This window comes from Taudactylus pleione, unplaced genomic scaffold, assembly GCF_031769625.1.
Source record: "Taudactylus pleione unplaced genomic scaffold, aTauple2 ptg000066l, whole genome shotgun sequence".
Lineage (NCBI taxonomy): Eukaryota > Metazoa > Chordata > Amphibia > Anura > Myobatrachidae > Taudactylus > Taudactylus pleione.
This window is the reverse complement of record NW_028284468.1, coordinates 34068504-34092237: the sequence shown is the minus strand read 5'-3', so window position 1 is coordinate 34092237 and position 23734 is coordinate 34068504. Positions and strand designations below refer to the sequence as shown.

The 23734-nt window shown below is 43.5% G+C and overlaps 1 protein-coding gene across 6 annotated transcripts in view; it reads right to left on the bottom strand.

Moving 5' to 3' along the window:
• The window catches only part of CLEC16A (C-type lectin domain containing 16A), a 437038-nt gene that overhangs the window by 35324 nt on the left and 377980 nt on the right, over positions 1 to 23734 (bottom strand). The gene's annotated exons all lie outside the window — the stretch shown is intronic.

The following is a 23734-nucleotide window of genomic DNA, read 5'->3' as shown; positions in this document are numbered from 1 at the left end:
ACTTAGCACTGATTATATAATGAGCACTATCTAGTAGCATATAATTACAAAAATGTATATGGGATAATGTAACTGTGTTGATAAGGGTATTAGAAGTCACTGAGGAGATCTATGGCTACTGGCCGAGTGTTTATACAGGTACGGTAAGTCCAAGGTGACCTCTAACATTCAAAATATTTTTCAGTAGGGGTATGTTATCTATATTATATAAAAGGATTATTAACAAGCAAGGAAGTGATGACATCAATTATAGGTAATGATGTCAGGTTTGTATAGCTATTTACAGGTGTTTATACATATTATCATCACTTATATCTTTTAAGAGTATTAAAATAACATATATAATATAAAGCATCAATGCAGGTAAGTGTAAGGCTAGTTGCACTTGCCACACTAAGTACTAAGTACTTAGTGGCACCCTAAAAATACAATTTCACTCATGCAACGTGGTTGTTGGGCCACTAAATCATATAACCAATGGGCGACTCATAGTATCAAATGGTTGTTCTCAGGAGGAAGTTGAAGCACATTAATTCTGTAGAATAGACTAAGTAATAAGGCAGGTATGTTTGTGTTTGGTAACTACTGAATCATTTTCTGTTTGTATTTCCATCATAACATGGCAAATAATAATAAAATGAATATACAGTATTACCTTTTGCTGAATTCTATTATTTAGATTTAGAATAATATTCTTTTCATTTTATATCATTTTTATTAATTTATCCCCAGCATAAAAAACAGAGGTATTAAAGTTGCAATGAAGTGCGACACAGAAAAAAAAAAACGGTTTACACCACTAATTAGCGACTAGGGGTATATTTACTAAAGTGAGATTTTTTAGAAGTGGAGATGCTGCCCATAGCAACCAATCAGATTCTACTTAACATTTAACTAGCACCTTCTAGAAGTTAATAGCTAGAATCTGATTGGTTGCTATGGGCAACATCTCCACTTCTAAAAACTCTCACTTTAGTAAATATACCCCTAGGAGTTTCTGCCATTTACCTGACATAAATTAAACACCTCTTCAAAGTGAGTTGTTTGCAAGAGTTGAGTAAGCAGGAACAGTTTCCCCCTGAGGTCAGACTGTAGTCACAGAGGGTCATCATGATAGTTCAGGTAAATTCAGGGGAAAACTTCCATAAAAACAACATCCCCTAACAGCTCAGATTTAGGTAAAAAAAATCCTGATTAAAGGGAACTGTCCCACCAATCTTCTGACTACCAGGAAATTGTGAGGCATTTCTGTACTCACAATGAGATGCTGTGTACACTTGCCACTGGTGCCCTCGGTAAAGATTCTTTTTAGTAGAGATAGCTGGGGCCTAGCACTTCGGAAGAGGCATTAATCTTAATATGAGAACAGAAAAATTGGGGTGAAGGACCTGAGCTGTTGTCACCTTGGTGTCTCACAGAGACATGTTAAATTTATACAAGTGTATATATATGAATAAATAAAAGACAAATTGCTCTGCGCAGTCTGCTTCTGTTTGAAATCAGGAAGTCACCTGATAAGTGGATTTAATGGGTAGCATAAGAAACAAGAAACTGTGCAGTGTGCAAAAGAGGTTAATAAACAGTGAGAGTTACATAAAAAATTTAATTTAAGGAAATCTAAATACACACGGTAGCATATTTAGGACGCATAAGATTGTTCAATTGATAATAGAAAGTTCAGACTTGAGCTGTTTTCTGTAAATTTGTAGAGTCACTGGCCCTGATTCAGAGTCGGACGCTCTGACAGAGCGCTCGCTCTGAATGAGAGCCGACCCTCCTCCTTTTTGGAGCGGCCTCCTGGCCGCTCGCATAGCTGTGGGTGACCACCCACAGCTATAGCGAGCGGCCAAAATGATGGTCGCGATGGTCAAGACCATCGGGCTTGCGACGAGACCCTTGCGGTAGGGTCTCGTTGCCGCAAGCCCTGGAGTGCTTTTGGCTCTATCAGAGCCAAAAGCACTCCCACTGACATCACTAGTGATGTCAGTGGGGTCGGCCCCAGACGGTAGGTGTTCCCATGGGAACGCCTCCGTCTGGGCAGATACGCCCCCGGCACGCCCACCAAAGGGGGCGTGCTGTCAATCACCATCGACAGCACGCCTCCTTTGGTGCGAGACCCAGAACGACGGCTTGGCCATCGTTATTCGGGTCTCGCACATGTGCACGACGGGCCCGCCTCCGTCGTGCGCATGCGCACTTGGGCAACATCGACCCGCTTGTGAGCGCTCAGTGCTTGCGAGCGGGTCTGAATCAGGCCCACTGTTCCAAATAAGGAATGAAAAGCAGTTCCTGGCTGGTTATTTAATTACCGTACCCATTAGTTTAGTCCAATTATTAGACAGGCAGATGAGTTATCAAGGAGTGGACGAAATTCCTGCACCTCCGTGTAGTACCTCTGATGGTATCTCCTTCAGCAAGCCTTAATAGATGAAATGAGACTAATATGAGGCCGGGAATATGTGGTCTTTCCAATAGGGGAGGATTTCCAAGAGCCAGTTGTATTTTCCACAGATGTATAGATATTGTTGCAATGAACAGCAATTCACAACTCAGTAAATAGTCCGCCTAATACATTTCCCAGCATCGTCAGAGGTCAACATCTGCGCTGTTGCACCATGGAAATGGCTCTACCGAACACAAGAACCAGACTGGAACTCCTGAACTCTGTTACAGCAGCACAAAGAAGCAGAGAACACCAGAAACGCAGGTCATCTTGTAGGTTTTCCACTTCAGAAGCGGTACGTATGTCACCAACATGGCGTAGGCATAAGCATGACATGGAGTGAGCATAGCCTCTCTATTGTCGTGTCTGCCTTGTGGCAGTGTGCACCCGTAGGTCCAATCTGACCCACTACTGGGAAATATGCATACATTTATCTTCCCCAATAACAACACTTATTTTTAGTGCCTAAAATAATGACATTTTGCTTAGCTGTACCTGCTGTCCCTGAACATGATCTAGGGCAGCTTTGTGATCATAATTAAACTGTCAGGGGAGAGTTGGCATATTTTGACACTCTGGAAAAGCACAATTATACCCCTTTTCCACCAAAATTCTGGGTCTGACCTGGAGTTGGAACAGAGTTCCTATCCGGATCAGACCCGGAATTTAGCCGGCGCCGACTCGGGATATTCCCGAGTCGGCGCCGCTCACACCAGAGTCGGGTCTGCATAGACCCGGCTTTCCCAGCGTGAAAGTGGACGCTTTGAGATGACGTCATCTCCAAGCACCACTGAAGCCGGACCAATAGGCCGGCTTGCAGCGCACTCCAAGTCATCCTGGGTTGGATTTACCTGGGTTGGATTGCCGGGTCACTCGACCCGGCGATCCAACCCTCTCCCCTTTTACACCAGGGAGCTGCCCGGGTTAACCCTGCAATAACCCGAGTTTTAGCTCTGGTGTAAAAGGGGTATGACTGAGGTGCCAACATTTGAATCAATATACCAGGACCATTTTGCTGTCTCAAAATCCCATACGTAGAAGCTGTTGTCCAATACGAGATTAAACAACATTGATCTGAACAAAGCACTGAAACCAGATGGGTTACACCAATCAGTTGTCAGTTAGCTGATAAGCCATATGTTCTGAATGGTAATGGTACAGACAGATTAGCAAAAAGCAAATGTGCTAGCAATGTTCATAAAGGGATTGAGATCTAATTCTGGCAAATATAAAATAGTACATTTAATATCTATAGTGGTGGAGTAAAAAGATAGTTGTACAATGGAATGAAAGCAGTTATAATACATTTAAAAAGCTAACAGTGTGTCTCATATGCAATTAATGTACAAGTTTAAGACTATACTATAGTGACTATTACTATATATTTACCAGGGAAAGAAACTGTCTGAAAGACCAAGTCCAGGGACAATTTTGACAAATGCTTTCTTGGGAGGCCTGAGGTATATATAGCCATGGCCAAAAGTTGAGAATGACACAACTATTGTTTTTCACAAAGTTTGCTGCTTCAGTGTTTTTAGACATTTTTTATCAGATGTTACTATGGTATACTGAAGTAAAATTACAAGCATTTCATAAGTGTCAAAGGCTTTTATTGACAATTACATTAAGTTTATGCAAAGAGTCAATATTTGCAGTGTTGACCCTTCTTTTTCAAGACCTCTACAATTCGCCCTGGCATTCTGTCAATCAACTTCTGGGCCACATACTGACTGATGGCCGCCCGTTCTTGCCTAATCAATGCTTGGAGTTTGTCAGAATTTGTAGGTTTTTGTTTGTCCACCCGCCTCTTGAGGATTGACCACAAGTTCTCAATGGGATTAAGGTCTGGGGCGTTTCCTGGCCATGGACCCAAAATGTCAATGTTTTGTTCCCTGAACCACTTAGTTATCACTTTTCCTTATGGCAAGGTGCTCCATCATGCTGGAAAAGGCATTGTTCATAACCAAACTGTTCTTGGATGGTTGGGAGAAGTTGCTTTAGGAGGATGTTTTGGTACCAATCTTTATTCAAGGCTGTGTTCTAGGCCAAAGGAGTGGGCTCACTCACAATTCTGCCTAAGAACACAGACATGAACTGTGTTCTTAGGCAATGAACAAGTGCATTTTGGGGTACAGAAAAATGTCTATAAAGTGATTTACAATGTTTTAATGCCATTATGTAATAGTTTTGAAAAAAAAAATGCTTTTTAGCTCTCACCTGCATGTTCTAAAACCCCTCTCCCATCAATACAACACCTCTACATACCTGTCCCCCGTCTTTTAACCAATTTGTGAACATTTTAGAAAAATTCACCCAACAACTTGCATGTACTTATTGGCCAAATTATGCTATTTAAACCCCTCCAAGTGCATGATTATTTATTAGGAGGGTGTCCTAACAGGTGAGCTTTTTTTCCCTGTAATCTGCATAACTCCACCCAAAACTACATTTGTAGTGAGGTAGGGTTAGCTTGTGACATTTTATTTGTATACTTCTGTTCGATTATAAATTAGGTTACATACACACTAGCGAAAACAGACAATCAATCATTGTCTAGGTATAATGTTGTTGATTGTTATCTAGCATTTTTCCCCTTTCGGGGCTAACAGAATATGTGGACTTTTTGGTGTCATTTATCTAGTGATGAATGTGAAGCGGAAATACTACATGACTTGAAAAGCACTGTGTGCAGTTGATATATACTGACTTACTGGAACAGAATTAGTGACACAGAGAAATAAATAATATGTGGAATAGGACGGAAGAGACAAGCTGTTCTGTAGAAGAAGCTGTGCCTGCAGGCAAGTATGCAATGCAGGGCAGGTGTGGTGTTTACTTACAGGCTCTAGCAACAATCATATTGGCAAATATCTGAACTGAATGTAATGTTCTTTTTGGAAAAGAAAACAAAGTGTGAGAAACTTCTATTACACCAAACAAGCCTATGAGAACCGAAATGAAGCAGCACTCAGGAGGCTTGCATAAATGTGAAAACGTTATATTGTACTCGTCAACGTTTCGGGGACGTGCTCTCCTTCCTCAGGTCCCAGTGACCACAGTGGCCTCCATCATCCATAAATGGAAGATATTTGGAACCACCAGGACTCTTCTTAGAGTTGGCCGGCAGATTAAACTGAGCGATTGTGGGAGGAGGGCCCTAGTCAGGGAGGTGACCAATAACTCGATGGTCACTCTGTCAGAGCTACAGCATTCCTCTGTGGAGAGAGGAAAACCTTCCAGATAGACAACCATCTCTGCAGCAATCCACCAATCAGGCCTGTATGGCAGAGTGACCAGACGGAAGCCGCTCCTTAGTAAAAAGCACATGGCAGCCCGCCTGGAGTTTGCCAAAATGCACCTGAAGGACTCTCAGACCATGAGAAACAAAATTCTCTGGTCAGATGAGACAAAGATTTAACTCTTTGGCATGAATGACAGGCATGATGTTTGGAGGAAACCAGGCACCGCTCATCACCAGGCCAATACCATCCCCACAGTGAAGCATGGTGGTGGCAGGAACTGGGAGACTAGTCAGGATAGAAGGAAAGATGAATGCAGCAATGTACAGAGACATCCTGGATGAAAACCTGCTCCAGAGCGCTCTTGACCTCAGACTGGGGCGACGGTTCATCTTTCAGCAGGAAAACGACCCTAAGCACACAGCCAAGATATCAAAGGAGTAGCTTCAGGACAACTCTGTGAATGTCCTTGAGTGGCCCAGCCAGGGCCCAGACTTGAATCCGAATGAACATCTCTGGAGAGATCTGAAAATGGCTGTGCACCGACGCTTCCCATCCAACCTGATGGAGCTTGAGAGGTGCTGCATAGAAAGGTGAGCCAAGCTTGTGGCATCATATTCAAAAAGACTTGAGGCTGTAATTGCTGCCAAATGTGCATCAACAAAGTATTGAGCAAAGGCTGTGAATACTTATGTACATGTGATTTTTTAGTTTGTTTTTTCTTAATTAAATTTGCAAAAATCTCAAAAAAAACTTTTTACACGTCATTATGGGGTTTTGTGTGTAGAATTTTGAGGACAAAAATGAATTTATTCCACTTTGGAATAAGGCTGTAACATAACAAAATGTGGAAAAAGTGAAGTGCTATGAATACTTTCCAGATGCACTGTGTATATATACAGTCAGGTGCATAAATATTGGGACATTGACAGAATTTTCATATTTTGGCCTCTATTCACCACCACAATAGCTTTGAAATGAAACAAATAAGATGTGCTGTAACTGCAGACTTTCAGATTTAATTTGAGGGTAATTACATCCAAATCAGGTGAACGGTGTAGCAATTACAACGGTTTCTATATGTGCCTCCCACTTTTTAAGGGGCCAAAAGTAATGGGACTATCAACTCAAAAGCTATTTCAGGGACAGGTGTGGGCTATTCTTTCGTTATTTCATTATCAATTAAGCAGGTAAAAGGTCTGGAGTTGATTCTAGGTGTGACATTTGCATTTGGAATCAGTTGCTGTCGACTCTCAATATGAGATCCAAAGAGCTGTCACTATCAGTGAAGCAAGCCATCATTAGGCTGAAAAATCAAAACAAACCCATCAGAGAGATAGCAAAAACATTAGGTGTGGCCAAATCAACTGTTTGGAACATTCTTAAAAAGAAAGAACGCACCGGAGAGCTCAGCAACACCAAAAGACCCGGAAGACCACGGAAAACAACTATGGTGGATAACAGAAGAATTATTTCCCTGGTGAAGAAAAAACCCCTTCACAACAGTTGGCCAAATCAAAAACACTCTCCAGGAGGTAGGTGTATATGTGTCAAAGTCAACAATCAAGAGAAGACTTCACAAGAGTGAATATAGAGGGTTCACTACAAGATGTAAACCATTGGTGAGCCTCAAAAACAGGAAGACATCTAAAAAAGCCATTACAGTTCTGGAACAACATCCTTTGGACAGATGAGACAAAGATCAACGTGTACCAGAGTGATGGAAAGAGAAGAGTATGGAGAAGGAAAGGAACTGCTCATGATCCAAAACATACCACCTCATCAGTGAAGTATGGTGGAGGTAGTGTCATGGCATGGGCATGTATGGCTGCCAATGGAACTGGTTCCCTTGTATTTATTGACGATGTGACTGCGGACAAAAGCCGCAGAATTAATTCTGAAGTGTTTCGGGCAATATTATATGCTCATATTCAGTCAAATGTTTCAGAACTCATTGGACGTTGCTTCACAGTGCAGATGGACAATGACCCAAAGCATACTGCAAAAGCAACCAAAGAGTTTGTTTTAAGGCTAAAAAGTGGAATGTTATGCAATGGCCAAGTCAATCCCCTGACCTGAATCCGATTGAGCATGCATTTCACTTGATGAAGACAAAACTGAATGGAAAATGCCCCAAGAACAAGCAGGAACTGAAGACATTTGCAGTAGAGGCCTGGCAGAGCATCACCAGGGATGAAACCCAGCGTCTGGTGATGTCTATGTGTTCCAGACTTCAGGCCGTAATTGCTTGCAAAGGATTTGCAACAAAGTATTAAAAAGTGAAAGTTTGATTTAGGATTGTTTAGTTTGTCCCATTACTTTTGGCCCCTTAAAAAGTGGGAGGCACATATAGAAACCGTGGTAATTCCTACACCGTTCACCTGATTTGGATGTAATTACCCTCAAATTAAATCTGAAAGTCTGCAGTTAAAGCACATCTTGTTTGTTTCATTTCAAAGCCATTGTGGTGGTGAATAGAGGCCAAAATATGAAAATTCTGTCAATGTCCCAATATTTATGCACCTGACTGTATATATGATTAGAGAAATAATAACAGATAATGAGGAATCTATGTAATACACAAAACAAGACAAATATTGTAAAAATAAGAGTTATGGTACAACACACCTTTGTGAACTCTTTTTCTTTGAGGTCCATAGGGTCCACAGAAAGTACCTTGGGGTATGTAGTTGGAGTGATCCAGGCACCAGACAGTTAACAAGCTCTCAACTCCCAGGATGCACTGGGTCCTTCTCCATATACACCCCGCCCCCGGCTACAGGCAGTTAGTTTGTTATCAAGCCTAAGCAGGAGAAGGAAAAAAGATGAAAAGGAAGAACCCTTGTCCTCCAGAAACAAGAGGGAATCATAGAAAATACAAAAGAAAAGGATTACCCAATAACACCAGGTGCGTTATGGTGGGTGCTCTGTGGACCCTATGGACCTCAAAGAATAAGAGTTAACAAAAGGTATGTTATTACCATAACTCTTATTTTCTTCTTCGGGGGCCATAGGGTCCACAGAAAATACCTTAGGGATGGCCAAAGCAGTTCCCTTTAAGGGTGGGGATGCTCCTGTGTTTCAGTAGAAAAGAGAATCCTATGCCCAAAGGAAGCATCCTGAGAGTCAAGTGTGTCAAATGCGTAAAATTTGACAAAGGTGTGGACGGAAGACCACGTGGCTGCCCTGCATATTTGTTCAGCAGAGGCACCATGATAAACCGCTCATGATGGTCCCACAGATCGAGTAGAATGTGCTGTTACCGTGTTTGGAACAACAAGACCAGCTTGTGTGTACGCTTGAGAAATTGTCATACGCAACCATCTGGCCAAAGTCTATTTGTTAGCTGGCCAGTCTCGATTATGACAGCTATACAACACAAAAAGAGAATCTGACTTTCTAATGGAGTTGGTGCGATCTACATAGATATGTAGTGCACGGACAACATCCAGTGATGCTTCACCTGCCGAGAGGCCTGAAGCTTCCAAAGCCGGAACCACAGTTTCTTCATTTACATGAAACCGGGATACCACCTTAGGAAGGTACTAGTATGAAGAACAGCTCTATCCTGATGAAATATCAAAAAAGGAGAGCGAAACGAAAGGGATGCCAAATCAGAGGACCCTAGGGCAGAAGTGATAGCCAGAAGAAATACTGTCTTCGCTGTCGACCAGTTTAGGTCTACTGATTTTAGGGGTTCGAATGGGGGAGCCTGTAAAGCCATGAGAACCAACGTCAAATCCCACTGGGAAACTGGGGGGACAAAGGGAGGCTCAACCCTCAGAACACCCTGAAAAAATATTCTAACATCAGGCAATGGTGCGATCCTTCGCTGAAACCAAACTAAGTGCAGATGCCTGAACCCTCAGGGTGGCCAGACGGAAACCCTGATCTAACCCGGCCTGAAGAAAATAAAGCACTCAAGAGACCCTAAACACCTTTGGGTCACATTTTCTCAGTTCCCACCAGTGAAAATACGAATGCCAGATCCTGTAATAAATGCGGGCAGAGGAAGGTTTCTGTGCCTTCAGCATTGTCTGAATTAGAGAATTGGCAAACCTTTTGCTTTTAAGACGGAGGTCTCAAGAGTCACGCCATCAAAGACAGACGAGGAAGGTCCGGATACAGGCAGGGACCTTGTATTAACAGGTCCAGCCTTAGAGGAAGAGGCCACGGAGTGTCTATGGAGAGGCTCTGCAGGTCGGTGAACCAATGGCGTCTGGGCCAAGTAGAAGCTATTGGTATTACTGTCCTGCCTTCCTGCTTGACCTTCCTGATGACCCTTGGAAGAAGAGAAAACAGAGGAAACCGATACCAGTCTGCCACCTCACTGCCAGAGCGTCCACAAACTCAGCTGCAGGATCCCTGGATCTGGACCTGTAACTGGGGACCCTGTGGTTGTGATTTGAGGCCATAAGGTCTAAGCCTGGAAGACCCCATCTGTCCACCAGGCTCTGAAATACCTGTGGATGAAGTGCAATCTCCGGTGTGTATATCCTACCAACTTAGGTGACATTCTGCCCAGACAAGAATGTTTGATACTTCCGCCATGGCAGCCTGGCTCTGCGTGCCTCCCTGATGGTTAAGGTAGGCTATCGCGGTGGCGTTGTTGGATTGTACCTGGACAGGCCTGCCCTTTAGTATATCCTGCGCTTGAACAAGCGCTCTGAATACTGCCCTTAGCTCCAGGACGTTTAGGGACAGGAGACTTTCCCTTGTTGTCTATTTTCCCTGAAATGTGTGTCGACCAGTCACTGCGCCCTATCCGCGAAGGCTGGAACCGGTAGTAAGGAGTACCCAATCCAGAATGGGCGACCAGTGTTGAGACGGTACGCCTGCAACCACCATGACAGGGACAGTCACATTTCTGGCGAGAGACGGATCGTCTGTGACTTTATTGAGTGGTACTCCCCATTCCAGTGCAAGAGAATTAACCGCTGCAATGGTCTGGAGTGGAACTGGGCATATTCCACCATGTCGAAGGTGGACACCATGGATTCGAGAACCTGCATTGCTGCATGAACAGATACTGACCATCTTTTCTTCTCACAGATATATCCTCTTTGCCAGAGAATCCAAGCGCGCCCCTAAATGCACCATCTGCTGTACTGGGAGAAAAGATGACTTCTTCCAATTTATGATCCATACATATCTGTGTAAACAGGCAATTGTCAGTCTGAGATGATGCTGCAACTCTAGTGGCGAATGTGACAATAGTAGGAGATCATCCAGGTATGGCACTATCCTGACTCCCTGGTGCCTGAGGCAGGCTATCATTACTGCCATGATTTTGGTAAACACCCGAGGGGCTGTTGATTAATCAAAAGGCAGTGCCTGATATTGGAAATGTTTCTGCAGCACTGCGAACCGCAGAAACTGTTGATGGGATGGTGTAACTGGTACATGAAGATATGCATCTTGAATATCCAAAGACACCATGAAATCCCCCGGTTCCATTGCCAACACAATCAACTAAAGGGTTTCCATACGAAACCTGGGTACTCGGATAAATGTGTTGAGTCCCTTCAGGTTTAGAATTGGCAGGTGAGACCCATTGAGTTTCTGAATCAAGAAGAGGTTGGAATAATATCCCTTTCCTAGTTGATTGATTGGAACAGGGATTATTTCTCCTGGCAACAGCAGGGAGTGTATAGCCTGCTGGATGGCAAAGGCTTTCGCAGAATCCGCTGCCGGAGTTGTGCAGAAAAACCTTTGCGGGGGACTTCTCCACAGGGCCGGATTAAGGTCTGTGGGGGCCCCTGGGCAACAAACATGTGGGAGCCCCTATTTAATGTGACATACTGGGGGTATGCGCAATGGGGACCTTATGCAGAGCCCCCAGTAGTCAGTGCCCACAGTGGTAGTGCCCCATATGCAGTGCCCACAGTGGTAGTGCCCTTTATGCAGTGCCCCCTATGTAATACTCCCATTAGTGCCCCCTGTAGAATGCCCTCTGTATAAATGCCCCCAGTAGTAATACCCCTGTAGTTGTGCCCCAAATAGTAATGCCCCCCAGTAGTAATTGGGCATGTGCCCAATAGTAATGCCCTAGTAGTAATGCCCCCTGTATAAATCCCCCAGTAGTAATACCCATGTAGTTGTGCCCCCAATAGTAAGCCCCCAGTAGTCATTCCCCCTTTAGTAGAGCCCTCTGTAGAAATGCCCCCAGTAGTAATTCCCCCCCAGTAATGCCCCCAGTAGTAATGCCTCCCCCCTCCCCGAGTAATGCCCCAGTAGTAATGCTCCCCCCTGAGTAATGCCCCCAGTAGTAATGCTCCCCCCTGAGTAATGCCTCCAGTAGTAATGCCCCTCTATTAGTGCCCCCGATACTAATGCTCCCTCTCTAGTAGAGCCCCCAATAGTAATGCCCCCTGATTAATGCCCCCAGTAGTAATGGCTCCCCCTCCGAGTAATGCCCCAGTAGTAATTCCCCCCCCAGTAGTAATGTCCCCCCCCCAGTAATGCCCCCAGTAGTAATGCCTCCCCCCTCCCCGAGTAATGCCCCAGTAGTAATGCTCCCCCTGAGTAATGCCCCCAGTAGTAATGCCTCCCCCCCGAGTAATGCCCCCAGTAGTAATGCCCCCCAAGTAAAGCCCCCAGTAGTAATGCCTCCCCCTCCCCGAGTAATGCCCCAGTAGTAATGCTCCCCCCTGAGTAATGCCCCCCCGCCAGTAATGCCCCCAGTAGTAATGCCTCCCCCCTCCCAGAGTAATGCCCCAGGCGTAATGCTCCCCCCCGAGTAATGTCCCCTGTAGTAATGCCCCCCCACCAGTAATGCTCCCTGTAGGCTGCTTGCACTAAAAAAAAATAAAAAAATAAAGCTCATACTTACCTTAAGCTAAGCCCCGCGTCCGCTGCAGTCCGCTCAGCTGCTCCTCTTCACTATGGCAGAGACGTCATGATGTCTCTGCCATAGTGCTCTGCGTGAGCCGGAAGCTGGAGCTCACGTGAGCTCAAGCCACCGACTCTGGCTGCCGCTGCAGGAGAGAGCCGGGCGCCTGGTAAATGGAGCCTACCTGCGGCGCCGAGGTTAGGTTGGCCGGAGGAGGCAGAACAGGTTCCGTCTCCTCCGGTCCACTTTAACCCCGATGGGTGTTGGGGCCCTTAACGTGTGGGATGCCCAGGGACGATCGCCCCTGTCGCCCCCCCGTTAATCCGGCCCTGCTTCTCCAGAAAGTAAGGGCGTAACTCTGGGAGACCACCTCACGAACCCAGGCATCTGTTGTTGTGAGATGCCAGGTGTCTGATCTTAAATCTTCCAAATAGACATGATCTTTGACTCCTTGTCGAGTCTGTCCTAAAAAGCTCTACTTCGGTCTCTTCCGCTATTGCGGTTGTCTTCACCCTCTGAAGAATCAATTTCTGATGTAGAATAATTGAAAATATTGGACTTTTTGGTACGTTGCGGATAAGTTCGCCATCTGTATACAGTATTTTGAGCGTAATCAATTTTGTCCATCTGAAGTTTCCTCCGTTTTCTTTCTATGATACCTTGCTCAAACTCTTCACTTTCTTTTTTGAATTTATTGTAGGTTTGTTGAAATTTGTCTATAGATTCAAATTTCTTAAGCGTTTCACCCAATGTGGTTATGTCCCTTGTGTACTGATTCAAGAGAATCTCATCTTGTTTTATAAGGACCTTAATAAGATCCATAGAACACTGTTTGAGGATGTTTTCCCGTTCCTTTTTAAGATCTCCATTTGCCAATTCAAAAGTTGGAAAGACTTTCGGCCTAAGGCCTCTAGGTGTTATGTTATTCTTAATATAGTTTTCAAACATTGATCTATTCCACCACGTCTTACTCTGTTTCATCAAAGTCTGTTTGAGAAGAAAAAGATAATTTGACCAATCCTATTTAGTGGGTCAGTTCCTCCTAATTCTCCTCCAAAAACTGAATCCAAATTATTTTTTAGTCTCTCACGTCTATCTTCCAAATCTTTGGTTAGATTGAACGATGCCATATTGATGTTACAGTGTAGTCGAATATAAATATATTCTATTATACAATATATATTGGAAAAGAAACCCAAAAAGATTTCAGCATATCACATAATGTAGATTGATTTTAAGTAAACCCCATTAACAAGAAGCGTTTAAATGAAATATTTTATTGGGGGTGATGCCAAGGACAATAACAGAAGTCTAATGTACAAATTCCACAAGAAGGAGAAAGAATGTCCTCTATTGGCGCGCAAAGAATTTGTTAGTATTAACTAAAATATAACCTTTATTGTATAGTTTAAAACTTTACTTTAGTGAAATATCAATGAAATAAAAAGATTCAGACATTGTGAAGTAAAAGACAGAAATTGCGAATAAAATTTAGCTGACACTTTGGGCAACTGCTATCCTATGAATAAAGGTTTATATCATATTCTGAGTATTAATATTATTTAGTGTGTATGCTGTTAATTGCTGAGCAATGCAACGGTAATACACATTTATATTATAATTTTATATCTTACAATATGTGTATTATTTATGAGGTGCTGAGCATATATTCACCCTAATAATTTTATAATACTATTTTATATGTAAGAGTAAATGTCACTATGACAGAAGGTCCAGGCGTTCTAAACAGCAGTAAGTATTGAAACAAGTCTGCTTAAGCTTTCCCACCTCTGCACACAACACACTGTGTCAACATTTGTGAAGGAGATACTTTATTCCTATTCATATTGAAACATTTGTTTCCAGTCACGGACAGAGTGATTTATGTAGTAAGTGAATGGAGAGCTTATTATAAGATCAGCCCGTTTCTCCAATTAAACACAGAAACTTGTTCTTATCACAGTATACTGTGTTCCAACATATTTAGGAATAGATAATGCATAGAATTTAATCAAATTAGATTTACACCAATTTTATTAACCTAAATCATCTATCCAGACGCTTAGCTGCTTTAGGTTCCCCCCCAGTCAGCATGCACCGCTGCTCAGAAGAAAAACAAAACAAAAACTGACAGTCCCACTGTCAGTAAGGTGCCTTCACCCACCATACAAAAAACTAACTGCCTGTAGCCAGGGGTGGGGTGTATATGGAGTATATGGGTCAGTGCATCATGGGAGCTGAGCGCTTGTTAACTGTTTGGTGCCTGGATCATTCCAACCACATACCCCAAGGTATTTTCTGTGGACCCCCGAAGAAGAAAATAAGGATACTTCTAGAGACAAAATATCATAAACTAGGGCTGTCCCTGGAAATTAGGAACATCGGCCAAATATGGAACATACAGTGTTAAACAGTCAACTCTGCCACCTCCTCTGTAGAATAAAAAGACCAATATCAGATTGGTCAATTGGTCAATTTATCTTACCTACATTGGTGCAACTTTCAGCAGTCCAATCACTGAAAGATGTTCTGGTTTATTCTCTTGTTTCTACCTGTAAAACCCAGCATATGCTGTCACAACCAACATGCAATAACATCAAGAAGTATGGAGTTATAGAATACTACAGCATTTGCCATATTCTGATGGTAGATGAAACTGTAGAAACCAGAATTTATCGGACCAGGAGATGTTCTCCTATCCTCCATGTTTGAGTTCTTAGCACATTGCAACTGCATCTTTATAGTATAGTTATCAGAAGTGAAATGTGGCTGGGTTGCTGACTGTCATGTCACTTGGCTTGCTGAGCTATGTTCTGTTCAGCATCACTATTGTGGTCAGCTGCTGTCTGCCTGCTTTTTGCACAAGTTGTGCCAGTTTCCATTAACTGTCTAGAATAGAAAAGCTTTTGGTTAGATGTTATTTGTATGAGGGCCATTTCACAATACATCAGTAAACACCAGCAGTATTGTAGTTCCAGAAACACATTAGTCAAATGGGGAGTGCATCGCCAGAGAGTGCTCTTCTGATCTTTCCCTGACAGACCTGATGATCCTCTCGTCAAATTTTCTCAAAATCACTGCAGAACCGCAGTAAAGCGATGGCTCTCACTCTTCACCAGAACAGACTCATATCAGAGCTGCTGTCCCGGCAAGGGCCCTGGACAATACATTTTTTTTATCATTGCAATAATAAATGATACTTTCTGTGGCCCCACTGCAATCAATGCTAAATATACCCCTAAGTTCTATTAACAAATCATATAGTGCTAATATGTTTGTAGATAGGCCCATGCTGCCAAGATTGTTATTGCAGCTGCTGCACTATAACACGTAAACCTGCATTTAATTTTGTGTATAGTATTTCAAGTCTAATTATTTCTCATTTATCCTGAACTGCAAATGGACTAGATGACATTCTACTTGTTTTTTGATTAATTAGTTGCACAAGCATTGTTTGAAGAAATACATGTGAAAATGTATTGTAAGTAATCACCTCTGGGCCGACGCTGACATATTTCTGGAATTATTTAGAATACTGCACAGCTGAGAACAGCACTCCTGAACTCTGCTTTATCAGGCACTTCTGGGGAACTTTGCAAAGGATGTGTTGAACTACAGTAAAATCTAAATTAATTTGAAAGGATCTTAAGAGAAAAATGTAAGCACACCACATTTAATTATTGTAAAACAAATGGAAAGTAAAAACAAATGAAAATTGTCTGATTGTTCAGTAAAAGAATTAACATCAGTTTCCATCATTTCACACATTTTTTATTTGTGGGAATTAGGGTTACTGCACAGATGGATTCAAGGATGGTGAGAGAATTATGTATTTATTCCAGTCGTTCAATTAAAGTTTGCTTTTTAAAACCTGCTTTTAAAAACAAAGTTTCCCTTTCACTATAAAAGAAATGAAATAATGGACAGAAGTTTGAAGCTGGCCGGCGGCATAGGACTGATGATATGGAATGTGTGGCAGGATTGGCCCTAGTGAGCCAGCTTTAAGCACCTCTTTGGGGGAGATGTATTAATCCAGCATCTATCTAGTTAATATAATAGTGGCGCCGATAATGACAGGGGGGTATAGCGCCCCTGTCATTTTGAAAACTTCCCTGCATTCATACATGCAGGGAATAGATAACTGCAGTACATAATGTATGCAGTTACTGAAAATACATGTAACAAACCTTAATACATCAAATACTAATTTTGAGGTCACACACATATTACTCATGTCACCACAGTCCAGGAGGCTTGGAAGAGCCCTTGAATTGTCAGCTGGGAGCATCTAGTAATGGTAGGGTACATGGCCTTTCTTTCTCTCCCAAGCAGTTTTCCCCACTAATTTTATAGTCAGGACTAAGAGGAGCAATTTAAAAATGAGATACATGTTTCTTCTATAACCAGAGCAGGCAAAAGCCACCCTTAGCACTAGTGTCACAAGGTGACACTAAAGGAAGTTTTGAGTGACACTTGGGTCAGTACTTCTCCTACCATGCGGAATGTGATGCTCTGCCACTCCTGCGCCATCTCCTTTTCTGTCTGAGACATTTTTGGGTACTCTAGAACCCCTTCAAACAGGACAATGCCAGAGTGGCCTGCATCCTCAGCGATGCCTGGACCTCTGGTGAGTGAGCCCAGCCACAGTTAATACTGCTCACAGATGAATAACGGAACAATATTCTGAAGCATGTCTTCCTCTCCAGACTACAAATGGTTAACCTAACCTGAGCAAACTAAATTGATAAAAGAAAGGACATAAGAGCCACAAGCATTTTTAGTACTCATCTATTACTTTTGTAAATGTTTGTACAGTATGAGTATGCTGCATACTTGCCTACTGTCCCAGAAGTTGCGGGAGTCTCCCAAATTTGCAGGTGTTCCCCCGCACCTCTGGAAGAGTAGGCAGCCCTGCCGCATCTTGCTCACTTCCTAGTGAAGTGGGCACTATTGGGAGAATCCCGAATCGCGGGTAAACAGTGAAGGGGCGGAGCCAATATGACGTGTTTCTAAAAAATTGCGTCCTATTGGTCCCACCCCCTCTAGATTAACATTCGGCGCTTAGTGATGCATAGCGCCAGGCCCCGCCCCCACCTGAAGTCAGCTGCTTCTCTCCTCTGGCTGCTCCTGGAGGAGAGACTCAAACTGTAGGCAAGTATAGTAAGCTGTAATCATAGTGGTACATTTCTTTTGGTTTGTAATGTTGAACATCTGGCACTCAAACAGAAAAATGATTCCTTCCCCTGAACTAGTGAATACAAAAATAGTGATATCACTGTAGCACCAATTCCCATAGGAAAGAATAACTAAACGTTCAAAATAGACAGATTTATTTTTGCTGTGTTTGGCTGCAATCCCCCATTAGTACACTTTATATCTGGGCACTGTCCTTTAGTAACAGTGGTATTTCTCTTATTAATAGCATCACAGTGCAGCTAATTGGCAGATTTCCATAGAGAAAATTCAGTATATAACATTTATAGTAAGAGAGGCTTAATGTGATTCATCTGCAAAATAATTTTCACTATTTCACTGTGTGATTTCACGATCATTGCCTTAATAGGCAGATACATAAGATCGATACCCGTTGCACAGAGCTGCATAAATGATTATTGCGCCCTTAGGCCCACCACAACACACACCTAGTCAAGCATATTGTTAGTCAATAAATACAGAATAGCAGAACATGTTTAATGTTAGAGCATTGAAAACATTAGTTCAGATATTTTTCAGTGAAAGGTACAGTGCCAAAACAATAATTTTTAAATTCACTAATCAATACCTTCTAACATGGGAATAATGCACATATGGGTAAGGGGCATGACAGTGGCATGCTGGGCGTGTGACCACATTATAATAGACAAGGCCACAACCACCACAGGCAAAAAAAAAAAAAATACTTTTTATCTGCTGCATGCTGTGCATTAACTCCCTACACCCTCAAAGCAAAGCGTGATGAAACCCTTCATCGGAGCACGGTTTGACAGTTCTCAAATATCAGAACTGTTCCACTGAAAGCGGGACAGTTAGGAGATAAGAGTCTAATGCTGGATATATCATTCATTTGAGCGACAATCAATATATTGATGTTGCATCTGTGGGTGTGTACACCCGTTATGTCTGTGAACTATGTTGTTCACAGACATGTCTGAAAAGCCATGCAGCACAGCCAATGACAATATATAAAGCAGTTATATTGTTTCATCTGGATGTCTGCACGGCCGACCGCGCAGTATGTCAACCGCAGCAGCCATTGAATTTGCTGTCACAAGTGGGAGGTGATAATCAAATGGCTCCGCTGGCCACACATACTGGGTGGATGATTGGCAAGTGTGTGTGTACTTACCAAGTCGGCCTGGCGTGTACCCACCTTATTTTGGAAAATGAAGGGCCTGTGCAGACCAATCAAGAACAGAGCTCCAACAGAAAAACAAAACTGTTTAATTTTCCTGGTTTATTCTCCTTCTAATGACTCCCCCATTAACTAGACAAGCCAAATAGTAATAGCCTAGTTGCTTCTATTAACCCGTTTTGAGGCAAACTGCTAATGTACTGTATGTGTATGCCATTATACACTAAATACGTTATACTTCCTACAGGATTCAGAAACACTCTACAGAAAACACTGCTTACCTTAATCACAATAATGTTGCCATGTATACATGACTTTTAAGCTTTAATTTAAGTGTAAATTACAACCACAAACATCCTAGGCTTTAAGCTGGTCTGCTTAATAGGTCTAGTTTACATGATGATTCTTATCTGAAGTTGAAGCTTCACAAGCATGATTCTTTACAGGAGCATCCAGCTGATAAATGTATTGGCAAAAATGAGAGATTTGTCAGCACAATGTTAGATAGAATCTTTTTACAACCTGATGTTATTGAGTGTCATGCAAGACCCACATTTTATTAATACTGACAAAGAGATAACAAATCCAATGTTCACTCATGCATAGGGTACATATTCTGCCTTGCCTTAAACTGCTCTGACTTTTAATTTTTTCTGATCACTAACTAAATCTCAGACGTGTCTTTTTCGCCCGAAGATTTGTCTAAAGCTGGGTACACACTGACAGATACTGTACATCGGCCATTCAATTGATCGCCCAATGTATCTGCTGCCCGTCGGGCAGTGTGTACCTGCGATATGTCGGTGAACGTCGGCGTTCGCCGACATCACAATGGCTGTGCTGCACAGCCGATGGACAGATATGTCTGCAAACATATCTGTACGTCGGCAGGTGTGTATGAGGAGGCTGCAGACCGCCCGTACACACGCAGTGGCAGCTGCGAGGAAGGGGGCGGGACACGCCCCCTGGCCGCCGGGACCCGTGGGTAGACACAGATGATGACCGTTCAGTGTGTATGAACAACCATCATCTGCAGATATATCTGTATAGTGTGTACCCACAATTAGTCACAATGTAATGTTGCTACGACGTGCCAAAAGACTGCACTGATCAATTAGATATGCGACACTTGTACGACTGTTTGCGACTGAATCTGTATACAAAGAACAGAGCTTGGTGTGGAAAAAAGCCGTGTCCGCTGCATCATAGCACTTCGTATACAGATTCAGACTCCTTCACACCACAGATATACAAGTATTGCACACCAAATAACTCAGTGCAGTCTCCTGGTGCAACCTAGTCACATAACATTGCGACAAATGCATTTTCAGGCAAAAAAGACATTTGGCGCTAGCAGAATTGAGAAGGGCATGCTAAGAGGGGCTATTTGGAGTGACTGCAGCAGTAGTGTATTAGGAAACATCTGTATTTCAAATATGTGGATCGCTGCTGTTTGCACAAGTGAGTCTATTTGTGCGCCAAGTGCATTATGCGGTTCACGTCCACTTTCCGTTCATGAAACCAGACTCATACGATCTTAGTGCATCTTAGTTTTGCGGGTCTACGGATTCATTTAAATGTCTTAAATTAATCATGAGAGTGAGGAGGCTTGGAGATGGCCTTTACTTTGTGACACCTTTGAGTGAGTGAATGCTATTATTACATTGATTGACGTTCAAATAAAGCTGGGCTTTTGTTTTTGTACAAGTGTGGTGGAAGGAGCAAACCATGTAGGAAGCATAAGAAGAGGCCGAGTCGCTACCACCTTAGAGGATGTATAAAACTGAAGTCCTTTAGCCGAAAAGCAGGTAATACCTCCGTAAAACCCCTCCACTCCCTGTAATCTCATACTGTATATGCCTAACCCTCCACCCCCCCAAACCTAACCCTAACCCTCTCCACCCCGCGGCTAGCACTAAGGGCGCCCCGGACTTACCTCATTCGGGCTGGCGTCCTTCGGCGTTCCGGCGTCAGGATTAAGATAGGCGTTGTTATTTCGATGCCTATCTTAAGTCTTTTGTCGGGATTTCCTTATCGGTATTGAGACCGGCGGCATAGCGACCGCCGGTCTCATAACTACATCCCAATTGAACATCTTGAAGAATTTCCTTAAAAAATATTTTAAAAGAATTGTATGGCTGTTTTACATGTATACAGAGCAGGCCCTAGGCATAGGCAATGCATTCTAAGCAAATGCCTAGGGTATCTGGAATGCCTAGGGGCATTTCACGGCTCTGCAGCTCCCCCCGTGCCGCTGCCACGATCAGAACTCGGCTCCGATCGAGCAGTGCAGCAGTCAGCTGGTCCAGAATGAGCTTCTGCACAGAAGCTCATTCTGGCTACATGAGACGAGGAAGATGGCCGCAGCCTCAGTAGGGCATGCTGAGCATGCCCGGCCACGGCCACTCCTCCCATGGTCCTTTGCGGAGCCGTGAGTCACCCAAGGCTCCATCTCCGCCTTCATGCATCAGAAGGTGCTGTGTGAAAGTGCAGGAGTGAGGACGGCACCGGCGACTCCCACTCTCCCGGTCTCAGGCAGCACCGGGGCACTCACTGAGCAGAGAGGGGCCGGGCGCCCGCTGAGATTGCGTTACCAGCGGGCGCCTGGCGATTCCCACACTGCTGCAGCCAGAGGATGGAGCTCACTACTGAGGTCCGACTCCGGCAGAGGGTGTTGGAAGAGGTGGCATGACGTTTCTCCCACAGTGCAGAGCATGAGGAGCGGGGCTTCAGGTAAGGTAAGTCTGTGTGTGTTTATTTGTAAGGGGCACTACTACAGTATAGGCTGGCACTACCAGTGCTATAAGGGGCACTACTACAGTATAGGGGTACTACTACAAGGGGCACTACTACAGTATAGGGGCACTACTACTATGGAAAATGTATAGGGGGACACTTCTACAAAGGCTACTACTACTGTGTACAATGTATAGGGGCACTACTACTGTGGGCAATGATTAGGGAGCACTACTACTGTGGACAATGTATAGGGGCACTACTACTGTTGACAATGTATAGGGGCACTACTACTGTGGACAATCTATTGGGGCACTACTACTGTGGACAAAGTATTGGGGCACTTCTACTGTGGGCATTGTATAGGGGCACTACTACAAGGGACACTACTACTGTGGAAAGTGTATAGGGGCACTACTACTGTGGACAAAGTATAGGGGCACTACTACCGTGGGCATTGTATAGGGGCACTACTACAAGGGACACTACTACTGTGGGCAATGTATAGGGGCACTACTACTGTGGACAGTGTATAGGGGCACTACTACTGTGGACAGTGTATAGGGGCACTACTACAAGGGATACTACTACTGTGGACAGTGTATAGGGGCACTACTACTGTGGACAAAGTATATGGGCACTACTACTGTGGGCATTGTATAGGGGGCACTAATAATGTTGGCATTGTACTATGGGCACTACTATTGTGTGGCTTAATGTGCATAACACCCGGGAGGATTAGGTTTAGGATGCAGGGGGGTTAGGATTAGGCACCCCCGGGGGGGATTTAGGTTAGGCACCACACCGGAAGTTTTAGGGTGAGACACCACCAAGGGAGGGTTAGGGGGGGAATGTGTGGGTGTGTATATATATATATATATTTATATTCCAGTAGTTTGTTAATGCATTCATTAATGGACCCCGGGTATTCCTGGCTGTTCAATGTCCATGGAGCGCTTGGTAGTGTACATTTCGAAGCCCGCCATAGGCTCCATTGGTATAAGTTCCCCACTGTGGAATGCACTGGTGCACATGAGCGGTAACCCGATGTTGATGTTTGACCATAGATTTGCTGCCTTGTCTCTCACACATGCTTGGCCTTAGATTGTGTCCTGATGAGGTTTCTGCAATTAGATGTTTGTTCCGTGGTGACTGGAAGAGATGTCTGTTCCGTGGTGACTGGAAGTGATGTCATCAGTGCAGCGCAGCTCTTTTGATTGCCTGGAGCCTTGGAGATGTGTGTATTGTATATGTGGCTGCCTGTTGTTTGTTTTTCTATCATAAAACTGTTGTACAGATGTCCCCTTGACAGAGGGTCCTGGAGGGTCTGATATGTTGTAATGCTTTTTATGCAGTCTCGTGGATATTAAACTTTCTGGTATAATTTATCTACAGACTGGTGAGTGCCTTACTCCCTTGTGGGAACCTCTGGATTAGATATATCTTTTGGCATCTGCGTATAAACACTTCTGCCAGGTACACACTAGACGATATGTCCTCGTCAGCGACTTAGCAGGTACACACCGATATGTCGTCCGATCCGGCCAGATCGGACGACATACATTCTAGTGTGTACCCGGCATAAGATTGGTGGTGGGATTATCTGCTAGGGGGCACAAGCTAAAATCTTGCCTAGGGCATCAAATTGGCTATGGCCGGCTCTGCATAAGTTGATTTACAAATGTTGATTTACAAATGTTACTGAATATATTTGTATCTTAAGCTAAGTGGTATTTAGCCTTGCTTATGAAGGGTTGGGTACGTGATCTTGACACTGAAAGCTTAAAACAATACTAAAGTAGCTAACATTTTAAACTATTCCTAATAACACTTTGGTGCTCACGGCCTTGTTAGCTCCCCTCAGATTTACTAAAATTGCTTAGAATTTAGTTTGTTTTTTTGTTGATTTTAAATAATCCTCTTTATTAAATATTCACTAATAAATCCCAGTGAGTAATTCACTAATAAATACCAGTGAGACATTTTATCTGGCAGCCTGACACCCTGCAGATATTGCTGGCATACACTGTGAGATATCTCAGTGTATTGTTTCTGATAACTGTGCTCCGCCACTGGGGAGGAGATATTTCCATGTTCCTTCCCTGTGAAGGAGCAGGGGAAATGTCTGTTAG